At 29.3% G+C, this 8,292-nt stretch overlaps 1 long non-coding RNA gene across 1 annotated transcript; it reads right to left on the minus strand.

Annotated features, from left to right (window-relative positions):
- Positions 1 to 723: 723 nt before the first annotated feature.
- On the minus strand, positions 724 to 2,805 carry LOC107644838 (uncharacterized). Its single transcript, XR_015883806.1, has 3 exons — positions 2,436 to 2,805; positions 2,177 to 2,235; positions 724 to 909 (listed from the first exon to the last, which is right to left on the minus strand). It is a non-coding gene; the product is annotated as an uncharacterized LOC107644838 (long non-coding RNA).
- Between the last annotated feature and the right edge of the window lie 5,487 nt (positions 2,806 to 8,292).

Consider the following 8,292-nt stretch of genomic DNA (forward strand, 5'->3'; position numbering starts at 1 on the left):
GCATCACTAATGAGGACAATGATGATGATATTGGTGATGGGATAGTTGAGGATGCATGTACACCCGTCACATGTATCATTAATTGTGTTTACTTTAACTCGGTACAATTGAATCTATTAGAATTGCATGATTGTATCATTACAATAAATAAGAGTTTTTGCAATAATTGATAACCGTTGTCACAGATTATAAAACCGTTTTTAAAACTTGAGGTAACATTTTGACAACGATTTTTTACCTGTAGTATATGCAGCCGTTACTAATGCGAGGCAACGATTTTTTATCTAAGGCAATGACAATCAAAAAATTGTTTGCATAGTTATTGGCATAGATAACAGTTTTGACAATAATTTTTAAAGAATGATTTGAAACCGTTACTGGATAAACAACTGTTTAGAACCGTTCTCTTGCATGACATAACGGTTTAAAACCATAAATGGATAGGCAACGGTTTTAAGCTGTTAGTAATTTTGTTATTCACAAAGACAACAGTTTAAAAGCATTGCCTTTGGTATTTTTTTTTATAACGGTTTCAATACCGTTGTTATTTTGTAGCTGCCTTTGACAACAATTTTAATACCATTGTCTTTTTGTGACTTTTGACAACAATTTTTTGTAATTATATAATTCTTTATTTACAATAGTTTTCTCATATTTTATTGAAATTAATTCCAACTAATTTCTTAATTTAGTGTCAATAAATAACCTTAGCTATTTGAATGATTTTCTCAAAGTTTACAAATTGATATTAAATAATACAATATCATTTTCTCAAATGTTGTTTGCTTAATCAAATCCACAATTCCGACATGTGTGGAAACAAAAATAACAAATGAGTACACATGCTTGCCTTCCTTCGCTTTGTATCCCTCCCTTCATCCTTTTGTATTCCTCTATAGCTTTATCAACCTATACAAGAAGTGTACACACAAACAGTCAGTAAAATTTGAAAAGAGACAGATTTAATTACGTTCAACAACAGAAAATTGGAAAAGAAAGAATAACTCATTATATTGGCATCACAAGTTAACTTTGCTCTCTGCCATAAACTCTCACATTTATATTTGACTAATTACATATATTTTTGCCAAATTTGGACATGATCTTTTAATTTAAGTTGAATTTTCATTGCATTTAGATTAGAATTGAGTTTGATAACAAATTTTGAAAATCTGCTGCTGCACTCAAAAGGATTTAGAAAACAGCAAAAAGATTTAGAAAACAGCACGCAGCTCTGTTTTTGTAAAATCCATAATAAATTCAAATTCTAATCCGTTGCTTTTAAATTTTGGTGAGGATAAACTCAACACCCCTAAGTTTTAGAATAAATAAGTTTCAGATTCATAGCACTTCATTTGATTAATTAATTGTCAATTAGAAGTGTTGCCCTATTTTTATAAATCGGTTCTGAATTTCCCGCAAGCAGCCCAGCTTCCAAGCGACTTACTTAACTCTACGAAATAGCTACGGATATAAAATTTGTACTCAATCAAAATAGACTTACAGAACTTCAAAATCCTTTGGTAGAAACTCAAATGTCAAATAAATCAAACGTTCTAGTGGTTGGAAATTAACACTGCAGAACCAGAAGACCAGAAAATTCTGCAGCAACTACTAAATTTTAAAAATTCATATCTCTCAAACCACTTGGCCAAATTCCTTGAAATTTTTACGGAGAAATCTTTACTTCTTGAAGTTTATTAGAAAAATAATTTAGACCAAAAATTACATCTAAATTGCTTCCAGATTTTATTTCAAGTTGCTGCCCAAAGTTAACAGAAATTCTGCAGCATAGATGTTTACTTCTCAAATCACAAATTTGTTTTCCTACTTGTGACTCATAAATTCCAAGATTATATATAGTCATGCATACTAGTCTCAACTCTTAACATAGCCCAAGAATTCTTAATTCAATATATCAAAATTTCATACAATAGGTATAATGTAACCATATTGTCGCAACATCACTTTTTCAGAATCTCATCTATAATAACATATCTCGAGTTATAGTTCATCAACTAGATTTCCAGCAACCATATCAACATTCCATACACAAAATCATCATCAACAAATACTAATAGCAAATACAACTTCAGAATACACACAATCATTATCATCAATTATCATAACAGTTCATTGCACATAGCACTAAACTAATTTTGTTCCTAACCCTTACCTTACTCTGAGAATTTCACAAACTAAATTTTGTCCTTTGCTTATCTTAAATCAAAAACCCTAACAATCATAATTAAAGAAATTTGTTAATTTATAGGGCCAAATGACCTAGCTTCATATAGAGCAAGAGAAGGATTCTTACTCTTGTGATGGACTGAGCTTGATTGGTTTAGCCATTAATTAAAGAAATTGAAGCTTAATAAGGATGGAACTTTCGAATTGGGAAAGAACAGAAGAATACAGAAGCTACTGGTTCTTACCCAGCAAGAAGAACGTTAAGGAAATAAAAAAGGAAAAGGGGTAGAGCTCCTCCTCTGGCTTCGGGTAGCAACTTCCATGGCTGTCCTTCTCTTCTTCCCTGATGGCGATGCACGAAAATGATCATGATTCTGCCTGGGTTTTCCTCCTTCTTCTCCTTGGCCGCCACTCTTGTTTCCTTTCTTCTCTTCTTGTCGTGCATTTCTGTTGTTTCCAGGAGAATTGAGAGGCTTGGTTCATCCATATATACTATAGGAGGTAGGGAAGAGGTGAGCTGGTGCAGAAAGCTTCGTGGCTTCCTCCTCTTGTAACACCACACCACAGCATTGAATGCTTGAAGAGATGACTATGGTTCCCTTTGAAGCGCCGTTCGGTTGTGAGAGAAGAAGAGAGAATGAGTTTTAATCAGGGTTTCCTTTTGTTTGGTTTAGTTAAAAGGGAGTATGGTTCGGTTGAACCGTGAGAAGGGAAAAGAGTGGTTTGATACGGTTTTAACTTAGGACACGTTCTTATTTTTTATGGTGTATTAAATTTTTTCACTTATCAAGTCTAAATCTGCCGTATTATTTTATGATGGGATGGTTTATATATTTAACGAATTTCTCATCATAGAATTTCTGAGAATAATTCAATAAAAAATCGGAGTGTTATATGGAGACCTAGAGAGGGTGAAAAAGGAGTGGAGGCGCAGAGAGTGAAAAAGAAGTGAAAGTGAGGCTTAGGTTTTTTACTTATACCCTTTTTTTACATTTAACAATTTTTATTTATGTTTAACAATGTAATTAAATTTTTGTAAGTTTCAAAATTAATTTTTAGTTAACATTTAAAATTTGATAATTAATAAGAATTATATATTAATTTTTTTAAAAAATATAAAATAATATCTATACTTTTTAAAAATTAATTAATTAAGTTTTAACGTTTTATAAAAATAATTAATGAATATAAAAAATATTTAAAAAATTAAATTTTTGAAATAAAATAAAATTATCCAACAAAAAAAAAACCATATAAACAAATTTTTTTATCCTTAAAAATTTGAACATTTTAAAATAATTTTTTTAGTTACAAAAAATACTTGTATTTTGTGATAAACAAATAACTTGAAATAAATAATATTGAATTTTGTGATAAATTAATTTTTTGTTATAAAAATTTTAAATTTTTGTAACAACTTCATCTTTTATTACAAAATATTATAAAATTATTTTAGGAATACATAAAAATATTTATTTCTCAATTTATAAATTAGGCTTAAGTAATTACTCTTATTTAAAATTAATAATAATTTAATAAATATTAAAAGATCAATTCTGTATTTTGTTTTGAAGGGAGGTTATTGAAATTTTTTTAAAATGTTAAAAAAATATTATGTTAAATTTTAGAGTGAGAATGAAATAAAAAATATATAATATTTGTTATAAATTTATTTTTTTATAAATAATATTTATTATATGTTTATAACAATAATTTTTTAGTGTTCTATAAATTTAGTATTTATAGAGAAAATTGTTTAAAATTGTATGATTATTTATAATTATTTTTATATGTATCTTTTAATTTGTGTAATTATTTAAATGATATTAGAAAATTGTTGTTTGATAAAAAATTGTTGTAATGGTTATAAAACTGTTCTTTAAAATAATCAAAGAGAACGATTTTATTTTGTTGCTATAACGTAATGAAAAATTGAACTTGAACAGCAACACCGTAAAAATTATTGTCTAAAACCATCTATTAGAACGGTTTTAAAGTGTAGCATTTTAGCCATGGTTTTTATGCAGTTTCTTTTGTGCAATTATTTAGACAACAATAAAAAATTGTTGCTTAAAACTAAACCAGGGTAACAGTTATAAAACGTTCTTTAAACTAGTCAAAGAGAACATTTTTAGTTTGTTGCTATAAAATAACGAAAAGTTGAATTCAACAGTAACACCATAAAAAATCGTTGTCTATAATTATCTAAGAGAACAATTTTAAAGCGTTGTTAAAGCCCATATTTGTTGTAGTGTATTGTGGGTAGGATTTATCTTTAATTCACATTTAGGGAAGTCTATATAGATGTCATTATTGTTGTATATCATTGTATAGGTGCTGCATGTGTTCGCGATAAGGGCAATGACTTACGGACTGATCCTCCGTGAAAAAGCCGTAACCGATTTACCCCGGCATCAATTTTAGCAAGTAGTATCTTCATATGTGGACTTTGTTGAACTTTGTTGTCTTTGTGGTTTGTTTCATTTAGGACTTTCTTTTTGGACTACGTTGTTAATGTGGTTTGACTCGTTTAGGACTTTGTTGTTTTTTCTATCGTTTTCTAAGACATGGACTATGTTGGACTTTGTTGTTATTATGGTTTGACTCATTTAGGACCTTTTTTTTGTTATCGTTTGTGAAGACATGGACTATGTGGGACTTTGTGGTTATTGCGAGTTGACTCATTTAGCACTTTATTGTTATTGTGGTTTATGTTCATGTTGAAATGCACAGCTGCTGATGGTTTTTTTTTTTACATATAGCTTCAAATCATGTTGGCAGAGCCTTATATGAGGCCTCCCAACCATAAAAAATCTACGATTCGAATTTCTATTCGTGATCAGCCATCATAGGATTTAGAATTGTGGTCATTTGTTGAGCCAACAAGTTGACTAAATCATGATGATTTTTTTCTACATGTTGTCGAAATACTGCTATGGAGTAAGAAGCATTCGATGTAGAGCCCACATTATAATCACGAGAATACTTGGAATGCTGTTGTGGGTTTTGAGAATTATTCACTCCATTTACACTCCCGAAACGAACAAAGAGGAACAAAACCACTCACTGGTGGAGTATAACTAGGAGGTAGACCATAAGGAGGCCATCTAGTGGTTAATGGAGGCTGGACTGGTGGTAAATTACCACGTGGACAAATATTACGTCCGACACTATACTTTTACTACTATACTTTCACTTCCAACTACACCTTCCGAACGTGAAGTAACATCCGCAGACTGCACAATTACTGGTATGCTGTTATTGGTGGACGAACCACCATTCACATTTGACAATTCATCAGTCATGTGAATGATCTTTCCACTTCTCAATTGCATTTGATACACTTCAATTTACAACTGTCCCACTTGGCGTGCTAATTTGTTTTGTCGATTTTTAACAAATCGATGGTGGTTCGATATCTAATAGTTTGGGAGCGAAACCTACTCCTCTTTTGCAGGTACCAGTTTTCTATAAGTGCATCAAAGTGTCTCGAATTAGACCAGTATTAAAATAAAGAACAAATTAAAAATTGTAAAAGAATAAAAGAAGTGAAAAACAAAGAATTCGAAAAGTGAAATCGATTGGAATTGAAAAGGGTTGCGTTAAAATTTAAAGAAAGCGAAAAAAATGCCTTCGATTGAATCAAAGGACTTTGGATATGAAAATTAAAAGATAATGAAATGTAAATTGAGTACGATAAGTAAAGTTTGCTTGAAACATAAATTTGCTTGAAAGATAAATTTTACTTGAAAGATAAATTCTTACAAGAATCATAAATAAAAGATAAAGACAATGGAAGGAACCCTACATAAATTGAACTCAAATGCAGACTCAGAAATTCACTGGGATGTGAGTGTGCTTGAGTGTATTTCTGAAAAGAAGTTCCAACCCTTATTTCCTAAAACTTGCTAATATTTATAATCTACTTCTATAACCGACCATTAATTGCATGGTGCTGTCTTGTATGCACACTCCTAGGTAACTGTTTCCGCTTTTTTGTTGATAAACGTTACCCATAAATTTCTCACTTGGAGAAAGCCTTCAACTTCTCTACTTAGTGTAACCATCCGATTCTTCATTCGAACACTTGTTTGATTCTTCAATCGAATACTTATTCGATTCCTCAAGATGTCTAAGTCGAGTCCGTGTTAAGTAACTTCCATATAAATGCCTGCACCTGCGTTAGCTAGACCTTTACTCCCATCTTATCATCTCTCCAACATTTCGAATCGGCTTGTTCCGGTCGAGAATATTTTTCGACTAACACCATTAATATTTTAGATTATCCAATTTTTAAGTGTTTAGTATAATTTGTGACATCAGTTAATGAAAGAGATTTATGTAATATTGGGATGATCATCTTTTTTTTTTGGTATCTTTTTATTGACACAGTGAAATATTGGCCAATGATGTTGAAAAATAACACCCAACTTTATAGGTATCATGTAATAAATATTATGTTTATCTATGTGATTTTTTGCTTTCTTTTTTTCAATTTACAGTGTATTTGATGGAGTAAACTTAGAAAATAAACCTAAAGTATTCATTTTGCAATGAAAAAATCTAAAAAAATTCTGTTTTATCTCACTGACGAATTTACAGATGAATTTTCTGTCTGTATTTAGAATTCCTATTATATCATGTATATCTCATATTATTACATCATACTCCTATTTATAATATAATTCTCTAATTAGACTATAGGTCTAATACTAAATACTAATCCTATCATATATCCAATATTATACTATTTAGTATTGGTATTAATCAATAAATAATTTTATTATTATTCAATACACATACAAACACATATATTAAAAGAGAACCCAAAAGACTAATATTATATGTCCATATTATAAATTCTTTAGGTTTTTGTTTCGCTTTTTTTTATTATTATTCTCATTAAATAAACATGATTAATGAATTTCAGAATACTTAGTTAAGAGATGGATAAAATTAAAATACGTATCCTTTAACTACTTGTAATTTAATTTGGTGGAGTATTTTAGTCTAATCACTAATGGGGATGGAAAGTCTAATCCTTCAATTATATTATTTCAGTTGATATTAACAAATTACTTTCACTTCATCATATATTTAGATGGTCTTTTTAAAGCCCACGAAACATGAGAAAATATTTTAATTAATAAATTAGTTGGCACATTTGTCCTTATTAATCGAGAAAATACATAAGCTGAGAAGCAAGGTCATATTTTATTCAAATATTTTAAAGAATTATTCTTCACATACAAGTTATTTACACATACAAGTTTATACAAGTCATTTATATTGTATTGTTTAAAAATTTTTGGTATATGTGTATTGATAAATTTTGCATAATTCAAAATTCTTCTTCTTCTTTCTTGCATTATAAAAGTGAATTTTATTAAGTTAGGGTTAACTTGTATAAACTTGTACGCCAAAAAGACTTGTATGTGTAGCAGCTCTCTTTTAAAATATATCAAAATTTTGGTAGCTTCGGTTTAATATATAATTAATGAAGCATATGGCAAATTCAAAACAGGAAATTTATCCCATCATTGACTCAAATGTGACCTCAATTTGGTCAACGGACGACACAGGAATCTGAGAGAGATGGGACAAACAGAAAAGATTACTCAGTAAGTTTCAAAACTCGTGCAAGGTAGTAAGGTACATTATTACAAATTTGAGAAGATTTAATCAATAATTAATAATAAAAGAGTTAAATGAGATCGATCAACAAGAAATCTTAAATATTGCTGATAATTGAAAATGCGATTCTTTAAAACATAAAATAATGAAGAAATTTTAATAATTGGGTTTTAGTTAAATAAATTAACATACTAGCAATCTCTTTGCCAGATTATTGTTGTACATGCATTAAAAATTGATTTAAGAAATTAGAATGGTTGTACATGCATTAAAAATTGATTAAAAAAATTAGACAACAAGTTAATTGGTTTTAAGTCTGGCCACGTATCTCAGTACCAAGAGATGTTCATTTCATAATGGAATATATATATTATTAATTTATTATGGTTGAAAATTGCCAGTGATAAAATTTTGAGACAGACTTATTTTAATTTATAGCTATTATTCTTTAACCTATCTATCATTGGG

The sequence above is a fragment of the Arachis ipaensis genome, chromosome B5 (assembly GCF_059453495.1).
Source record: "Arachis ipaensis isolate K30076 ecotype BB chromosome B5, ASM5945349v1, whole genome shotgun sequence".
NCBI lineage: Eukaryota > Viridiplantae > Streptophyta > Magnoliopsida > Fabales > Fabaceae > Arachis > Arachis ipaensis.